Source organism: Salvia miltiorrhiza, chromosome 3, assembly GCF_028751815.1.
Source record: "Salvia miltiorrhiza cultivar Shanhuang (shh) chromosome 3, IMPLAD_Smil_shh, whole genome shotgun sequence".
Lineage (NCBI taxonomy): Eukaryota > Viridiplantae > Streptophyta > Magnoliopsida > Lamiales > Lamiaceae > Salvia > Salvia miltiorrhiza.
The window spans coordinates 38951893-38961144 of NC_080389.1; positions in this window are offsets into that span (position 1 = coordinate 38951893).

Consider the following 9252-nt stretch of genomic DNA (forward strand, 5'->3'; position numbering starts at 1 on the left):
CTCCAATCTTAAATTGTAGTTCAGTTCGTCGGGTATCAGCATAAGGCTTCTGTCTGTCCTGGGCCTCTTTAATTCTTGCTCTAATCTGGCGGATGGTCTCGATCATCTCGCTTACTGCATCTGGCCCAAGGATTTTTCTTTCACCCACTTCATCCCAGTAAAGTGGTGATCTACACTTCCTTCCATACAGCGCCTCATAAGGTGCCATATCAATGGTTGCCTGGTAACTATTGTTGTAGGCGAATTCGATCAATGGCAGTACTGATTCCCAATTTCCTCCTCGGTCTAGCACCACTGTCCTCAACATATCTTCAAGGGTCTGAATTGTCCTTTCTGATTGTCCATCTGTTTGAGGGTGAAAGGCGGTGCTAAAGTTTAATCTCGTTCCCAACTCTTTCTGCAAACTGATCCAAAATCTAGAAGTAAATTTTGAATCTCTATCTGAAGTAATGGATATTGGTATTCCATGTAGCCGTACAATCTCACGAATGTACAGTTGGGCTAGTTTCTCCGATCCATGGGTAATTGGAATCGGTATAAAATGAGCGCTCTTTGTGAGACGGTCTACTATTACCCAAATAGATGTGTTGCCCCTATTTGTCTTGGGTAAACCCGTCACGAAATCCATCGCTATGTGCTCCCACTTCCATTCTGGGATTTCCAATGGCTGTAATTTCCCATATGGTCGTTGATGTAAAGCTTTCACTTGCTGGCATGCAAGGCAACGCTCTACAAACGAGGCTATATCTCGTTTCATCCCGTTCCACCAAAACTTCTATTTTAGATCTTGGTACATTTTGGTACTTCCGGGATGAGCGGTATAGGGCGTGTCATGAGCTTCACTCATGATCTCGTTTCTGAGTTCCTCGTTATGGGGAACACACAATCTTCCTTCAAAAAGAACTGCGTTATCCGTTGTCTCTTGGTAGCCTCCTGGCGTGCCTGTTCGGATCTTGAGACGAACTTTTTCCAAGCTCTCATCCGCTCTCTGGGCACTGACGATCCTTTCTCTGAGGTCTGGGACGGCTACTAGAGTTGCAATAATTGCTCTTGTCGTTGCCGGTGGCTGAACCACTTCTATCTTCAATTTGTCAAAATCCCTTACAAGCGTGTCCTCTTGAGTGAGAAGAAGTCCTAACTCGGATTGAGTTTTACGACTTAAAGCATCAGCTACTACATTAGCTTTTCCCGGGTGGTAGTTGATACCGCAGTCGTAATCCTTCACGAGCTCGAGCCATCTCCTCTGTCTCATATTCAAGTCTTTCTGCTCGAAAAAGTACTTAAGGCTTTTGTGATCAGTGAAGATTTCACATCTAACTCCGTATAGATGGTGTCTCCAAATTTTCAAAGCGTGCACAATTGCTGCCAGTTCCAGATCATGAGTGGGGTAGTTCAATTCATGTGGCCTTAGTTGTCGCGAGGCGTAGGCAATGACCTTTCCTTCTTGCATCAACACACAACCTAGCCCATTTTTGGACGCGTCCGTGAAGATCACGTATTCTTTATCGGCTGCTGGAACTGCTAGCACTGGTGCAGTTGTCAATTTCTTCTTCAGCTCTTGGAAGCTGGCTTCACACTCTTCGTTCCACTTATACTTGATTCCTTTGCGAAGTAATTGCGTCATTGGTCTCGCTATTTTAGAGAATCCTTCGATGAATCTCCGGTAGTATCCCGCCAAACCTAAGAAACTCCGGATTTCATTAGGTGTGGTTGGTGATTTCCACTCGCGCACGGCTTGCACCTTGGCGGGGTCCACCTTGATTCCATCTACTGATACGATGTGTCCTAGAAACATTACTTCTTTCAGCCAAAATTCGCACTTGCTGAATTTGGCGAACAACTTCTCCGTCTTTAATGTCTCCAGAATGATTCTCAAATGATTTTCATGCTCTTGGTCATTCTTAGAATAGATGAGGATATCATCTATAAACACTAAGACAAATTTGTCTAAGTATGGATGGAAAACTCGATTCATGAGGTCCATGAATACTGCCGGTGCATTGGTTAGACCAAAAGGCATGACAACGAATTCATAGTGACCATATCTTGTGCGGAAAGCGGTCTTGGGTATATCCTCTGGTCTGATCTTCAGCTGGTGATACCCAGACCTTAAATCTATTTTTGAGAATACACTGGCTCCCTTGAGTTGATCGAACAAATCATCTATCCTTGGAAGAGGGTATTTGTTTTTAAGCGTCAGTTTGTTCAATTCTCGATAATCAATGCACATCCTCATGGTTCCATCTTTCTTCTTGACAAAGAGTACAGGCGCTCCCCAAGGCGAGACACTGGGCCTGATGAAACCCAAGTCCAAGAGTTCCTGTAGTTGCACCTTCAATTCTTGTAGTTCCTTTGGGGCCATCCTGTACGGTGCCTTTGATACTGGGGCAGATCCAGGTTCTAGATCAATGGTGAAATCTAGTTGCCTGTCTGGAGGTAGTCCCGGCAATATTTCAGGAAAAACTTCTGGAAAGTCTCGTACTATTGCCACATCTTCCACTTTTTTGTCTTCACTAGCTTCCCCGTTTAGGTAGACGAGATAAGCTGTGCTTCCTTCCTTCATCATCTCTTTTCTGGCTTGTAATGCGGATATCACTGGTACTCTTTTCTTCATACCTATGCCGTGAAATTCCGTCGGTTCCTTTCCAGGTGGTCGAAGAGAAATTTTTCGTTCACTACAAAGGATGGTGGCGTGATTCTCAGCTAGCCAGTCCATTCCTAAGATCATATCTACGTCCCACATGAGCAGAATATTAAGATTGTTCGCTACCATCTTAAGTTCTCCTATTTCAAATTCTACGTTCGAGCAAACATGTGTGGTGGTAGATCTTCCTCCTGAGGGTGTAGTGATTTTTAAGGCACACTTAGCTCGTTCTGATTTGATTTCTAAAGTATCTACGCAAGGGGCAGATATAAAAGAATGCGAGGCACCAGTATCGAACAGAATCATTATGGAAAAACCTTTAAGCTTGCCCATACCTGCCAGGTTTCCCTGGTTTTTCTCGGGCTGGTTTTGGGTGAGAGCAAAGGCTCTCGCCTGCTGCGGCAATGGTTGCTGCCGCCTCTGTTGCTGTTGGCGCTGTTGGTGCTTGTGTTGGTATTGCTGCTGGTATGGCTGTTGTTGGCGGGGCTGGTATTGGTATTGCTGCTGGTATGGCTGTTGTTGGCGGGGCTGGTATTGCCCTTGAACTGCTTGCAGGGGCTGGGCATAAGTGGCCCTGATTGCCGCGCCCTGCTGTTTGTTGGGGCATTGTGAGGAGTAGTGGCCCTTCTGGCCACACGTGTAGCAACTGTCAGTTCCAGCCTTACAGACACCACGATGTGGTTTGTGGCATTTTGGACAAAGGGGAACTTCATTTTGTCTTTGGCTGCCTCCAGCCGGGGCAGGACCCTGTTGCTTCCCTTGTCCTTGTTGCTGATATTGTCTCAACGGCGCATTTCCTTGCCATGGCCTCTTGTTAGTCTGGTTTTCATTTCCTCCATGGTCGTTCCAGTTGCGCTTTCCTTTAAAGTTCTGAGGGCGTGTAGGTGGGTTGGCTGGCGCTGAGGTCTGTGGCGGAGCCAACCTTTCTACTGGCATCGCAGCTTCGATGTCCAGTGCCCTGTTCAAAGACTCAGTGTATGAGAGTCCACCATGACTAGCTAGAGTCATCCGAATCTCGTGCCTCAGACCGGCACAAAATTTCTCCGCCATTTTCTCATCAGTATCCACCTGTTGTGGAGCATAACGCGATAGATCGCAGAACTCTCTGTCATACTCGGTCACCGTCCTTTTCCCTTGTTTCAGGCTATAGAACTCAGCCTCCTTCTTCTTTCTGTAGCTTTTGGGAATATACTTATCATATAATCCCGTCTTAAAGTCTTCCCAAGTGTATGCTGCCCATTGTTCGGGAGTCAGAGTCTTTCGGCGGGCTTCCCACCAAAAGTCAGCCGATCCGGCTAGTTGGAAAGACATGCACGAGAGTCGCTCCTCTTCTGTGCAGTGTAGGAAGGTGAAGATACGCTCCAAGGCGCGTATCCAAGCTTCGGCCTCGGCTGGGTCGCCTGTCCCAGTGAACGTGGGCGGATTCTGTCGAAGAAAAAGTTCTTCAGTCCTTCTAGCAGGGGGTGGAGGGGGTGGGGTAGGTTCCCTGTCGTTTCGCCGTCCCTCAGGTATTTCATCACGATTTCCATTGTTGTTAATGTTCCTCCTAGCGGGGCGACCTCGTTTAGGCGGCATTCTGTACAATACAAACACCCATTTTAACGCATTCTATACAGGAGTCTCTAAGGCAATTAATAAAGAACTGTTTGTCAATTTTAACTTATCATAACTCCAAAACTAAAATATAACAGGAACCGTTGCATGTACAAGTCACATTATTCAAAGTTACTACATTCTTAATCGACTCGTGAAGAATAAAACCCGTAGAGAAACATAAAATATACACGAGATCGTCGTAGAAAACCCATGCTAGGGTCATTTATATCTCATGGAAAATTGTCTCATCGAGGGCTTTTACATTGTCAACCCAAAATGTAAGTAAAGTCTATCCAGTACTCCCTATGATGTACCGGCTTACTAGTTAAGCAATCACAAAAGGGTTTTTATTCACGGAACGTCCTAGAGATCAACATTTCCGTACTAATGCTAGCTAGAAACAACATAATAAAATCATAGTCATTGGAACGAATCATCGTTTCCGGAGTACATCCACAAGCTAAAATTATCAAATCTGTGAACTCTGAGTCGCGGTACGACTGTTCCTTGGTGACGCCAGGGGGTCCTCTTCTGGATCCTCCTCGGGGTCCTCCTCAGGATCCTCCTCGGGGTCCTCCTCCTCATCCTCGCCCGGCTCCCAGCTGGGCAACGGAGTCTCCCCCTGGCCCTCGCCTGTCTCCTGCATGATCTGGGCTGAGCGGAAGATATCGTCCACAATCTCACGGATCGGATCGTCTCTGGTGCTGATCCTGGCCGTGGCACGAGGCTTGATCGGAGCTGGAGTTGGCACGGGCTCGGGATGAGTACTCCTCATCGTACCGTACGGTACTGTACCATCATCCTCCTGCATAGGGGCTTTGCCCCTATCTATGAACTCCCTCAGGTTGGACATGACCCTGTCAGCGTTGGCCATGGCAGTCGAAAGCCTTGCTTCTGCCGTAGGTATCATTGGTGGTGGAGGAGTAGCAGCCCGGGTTGCTGAGTCAGGAGGCGATGGGAAATCCCTGCTAGCCCGTGGACGAGAAGGGCCTGCCTCGTCATCGTGCCTACCACGGCGCCCTAGAACTGAGGCTCGTGGTGGAGGATCTCGGGGCAAGGCCATCGAGGGCTCGGGAGCAGTAGTGGGTGCTTCCGCTGGCAAAGGCGTCCCCACCTGTACGTAGTCTCCCGGAAGGATGTAGGGCCCTAGAGGGGCACGGCCCCACAAAGTGAAACAGATCTGAAGCTCCGCAATAAAGCTAGGGAAGTCTCCCATGAGGTCGTGATAATCCTCCCGGCGAAAGATGTAATGGGCAGAGATCTGCCTAGCCCATCCTTGCCACTCGAAAGGTAACAGTAAGATCAACCTCTGGATACCGTCATACCCTGATACTCCATGTGCACTCGCCTCGACCCAGTGTCTATGAAAACCTGCGAGGAACTGTCCGAGGTTATCCCCGTGACATGGAGCATAGGTGCGGTAGGACCGTTCGACCTCTTCTGGACTAGCCCATGGGGGCAGTGGTCGTCGTCGGGTGAAAACAGTCCTCGCCATCTAACAAAGGAAGTTCTATCGTCAAAAGTAGCACACGACAAGTAACTTAAGGCGATAAGGTTCTAAATATCTAAAATCGGAAAACAAGTTCGGTTTAATAACCATAACGTGCAAAAACACCTCATCATCTAAATCTAGCATTTACACAAGCCATACAGGTTCTTAATACTTAATCACAGATTACCTAATTCGACTATCATATAGTTCTAGTGTCGTTGTTTACCGAACTTAGGGCTTGTTATGTGATGATGATATTTTCTTAAATCTAGCAACGAGCACTAAAAGTTTCAACAAAATAAGTTCAAAAGGCCAAGCTAATTCGAGATCTCATCGTAGAAAAACACTCGAATATTTAAGTTATGCCCATGCCATCAACGTACTATTGGCGTTCGTTATGCTGCTCAATCTTCATGCTCGTGGTTTCATCATGCGACCCTTCGTGTGATTCTTCTTTCTCTATTTCAACCGTCATTGTTGATGTCATCATAACATGAAGAAAAGTTAAGGCATCTCCCTAAGTTCTCTTCTATGTTCCGTCGTGAGAGTGAGCATATATAACTTAACAGTTCTAAGTTCTTGTGATTCATACAATAGTCATACTTATTCATGCTTCATACATTTCAAGAAATTAACTTAATTAAAACTTGAAAGTACTTACCATAACCTCCGTTGAGCGTGACGAGATGTAGTGCCAAGCTTTTGTCAACTAGTTCAAAAGTGTATTAACTTACTTAATCTAGACTCAACTTAGAAGGAATGAGTAGTACTCAGAGCAAAAGAAATGCTCTGATACCATTCTGTCACGACCGCACTTGCTAAGGATAGCAAATTCGGGGAAACCGCGACTAAGGGAGGGGATTTAGGAGCGGGAGTAAGAAAGGGGCATATTCGGTTTCTTGATGACTCGACTTGTATAAGGAAAACAATCGAAATATCTAGATATCAATGAAGGCCACAAGGGGACCGTACATAATATTATCCCAAAACGGGGTACTCAATGGTTTTAGTACATTATTAAATAATACATATTGTTTGACAAATGACATAATATCTTAACATAATCAGTGTTCGCAGCGGAATAACAATTTGAGTATATGTATGAAGACATATACTCTACTCTGAGGTAATCATCCTAGATCGACAAAAGCTCCGCTTGCACACTACATCCTCGATCACAGCTCAACCTGCACATTTATAAATACATGCAGGGCTAAGTACAAAAGTACTTAGTGGACACTTGCCGAAATTTACATACATGCATAATATTTTATTGTCAAGCCTTTCAATAGTAGTAATATACGAGGGTTTTCCTTTAAAGACTCGTATTTACCAAACATAATATCATTTCTTTCATCAATAACCCGCGCAGGTATTTTATATCATTAATCACCATATCAGTAACTCGTGCCGAGAGGGAGGCCTCCCTCTACGGACACTATGATCGGCCAACCCGCTAGATGACTCACGATCACAAGGTGTACACTAATTCCGAAGGGATTTGCGGTCCCATCCAGAATCCGAATTCGATTAACATCAGATAGGCAATTAATAATAAAACATAAAGCATTTAGGCATTGACAATATCATTTAAATTCATAAGCATAAAGTCTTAACAATTCTAATATATAATTTTAGTTTATACGTAGAAAGCCTACCTGAATAGCAGACTCACGGTTTAGCTCTAACTCTGGTGCTTGACCTTTAATCCGAGAAAATAAAATAAGATTCTAATTCTCGAAAAATCTCAATAAATGAGGATGCGTGAAATGATTATGCATGACTCATATTCCTTTAATTAAATTATGAGATGCTAATCCTATTTAAGGAAATAAAGCTCGTCTTATGAGGTCGGATTATTAATATTTAATAATCTACTCATCTTAAAATAATCTAATTCACTTACTAATTAATAATTAGTAAGTCTTAAAATTTCTCTAATTAAACTTAATAGAATAATTATGAAGGCCCAATTAAAATAAAATAATCAAGGCCCAATAGGAATTTAATTCGAGCCCAAAATAATAAATTCGAAGCCCAATGCATAAATAATATTAAGCCCAACATCAATTAAATGAACTAGGCCCAATAAGAGAGCCCAAAAATTCAGCCCAAACCACTCTTGTATACTATTCATCATCACCATTCGCCAACAACATTTCATTTTCTTCTCAGGTAATTAATGTATCTTAATTTTTTTTTTATTATCTCAATATATATCTAATATATAATGCAGATTCATATATATATAATTTCTGGGAAGATTCTTTATACATAGTAAGCTTTGATCCACAGATTTCCATCTCTCTCTCAGATCCAAATCTTGAAATTTGTGCAGTTAAGGATAGATTAAAGATTAATATTTTCGAACACAAACATCTCGGTCCCTCTCTTTTTTTTATAACACAAATCACTCCACTACCTCTTCCTTTATCAAAATTAAACGCCACTCAACATCATCTCTCTCAATCTTTATTAAAGCAAGATTCTTCCTATCTCTCACAATTCAATAAAACCGAATCTCTCTCTTTTTTTTTTAAAAGCATAACCCACCATCCCTCTCATTCTCACAATTAAAAAAAAATGCTGCTCACATCTCTCTCTCTTCCCTTCTCTATCCGTCGCCTCTCTCTTCCTCCCACATGAAGCACGTCGTCGCCCCTCTTCTCTTCAACGGCGAGGAGCGCCGCTTCCTGCTGCTCCGGCGACTCACGGCGAGGTCGCCGCGTGGAGCTGCTGCCGCTGACTTCTGCTGTTCTGCTCTGGGCCGCGACCAGCGGCGCTTGGCCTTCGGCCGCGCCGCCCCGCTCAGCTGCCTGGAACTGCTGCTGCTCGCCCGGAGTCGCGGCTGCTGCTTCTCCTGTTGCAGAGCTCCGACAGCCACCACCGTCGTCGGCTGCCGCTGTCTCGCCCAAGGCCGACTTCTGTTTCCAAGCACCGAACGCCGCTGTTGTAGGGAGGCCGACGATCAGCCGGGTGTTCGCCGTTTCCAGTTCTTCTCCGAGTTCCAAAGCCGGTGAGAGCTCTATCATTGCGTCGTCTCGTTCGTCTCTCGGCCCGACTGAAGAGGTCGTGGAGCAACAAGGCGAGCTTCTCGCCTGAAACCGCCGCTGCCTCTTCGGTGTTCGGCCTCTCTTTTCCTGCTCCGTCGAGCTCCGACAAGAAGCAGGGTTCTGCCTCGTCGTCCTCCATGGTTCGCCGTCATCTGTGAGTTGCCAGCTAGCGCGATGTAGCCGTCCTGTTTTGTCGACGAAGTTCTCGCCGTCGTCGTTTCGATCCTGGTGTCCAGCCCGTTCGAAGCTAAGTCTAAACTACTCTACCGTAACCTTGGTTTTCTTTAAAAATTTGTTCAAGTGATATAGTAGAGCTATATACTAAGTCCATTGATGTGTGCATATGATTCATTCCATCTCTTAAACATTTCATAATCAACGTGTGAGGTCCGTGGTTCTGCTTAAAGGTATGATACTTACATGCCTCTTGCTGTGGATCTAAATTAATGTTATAGCATGATGACAAC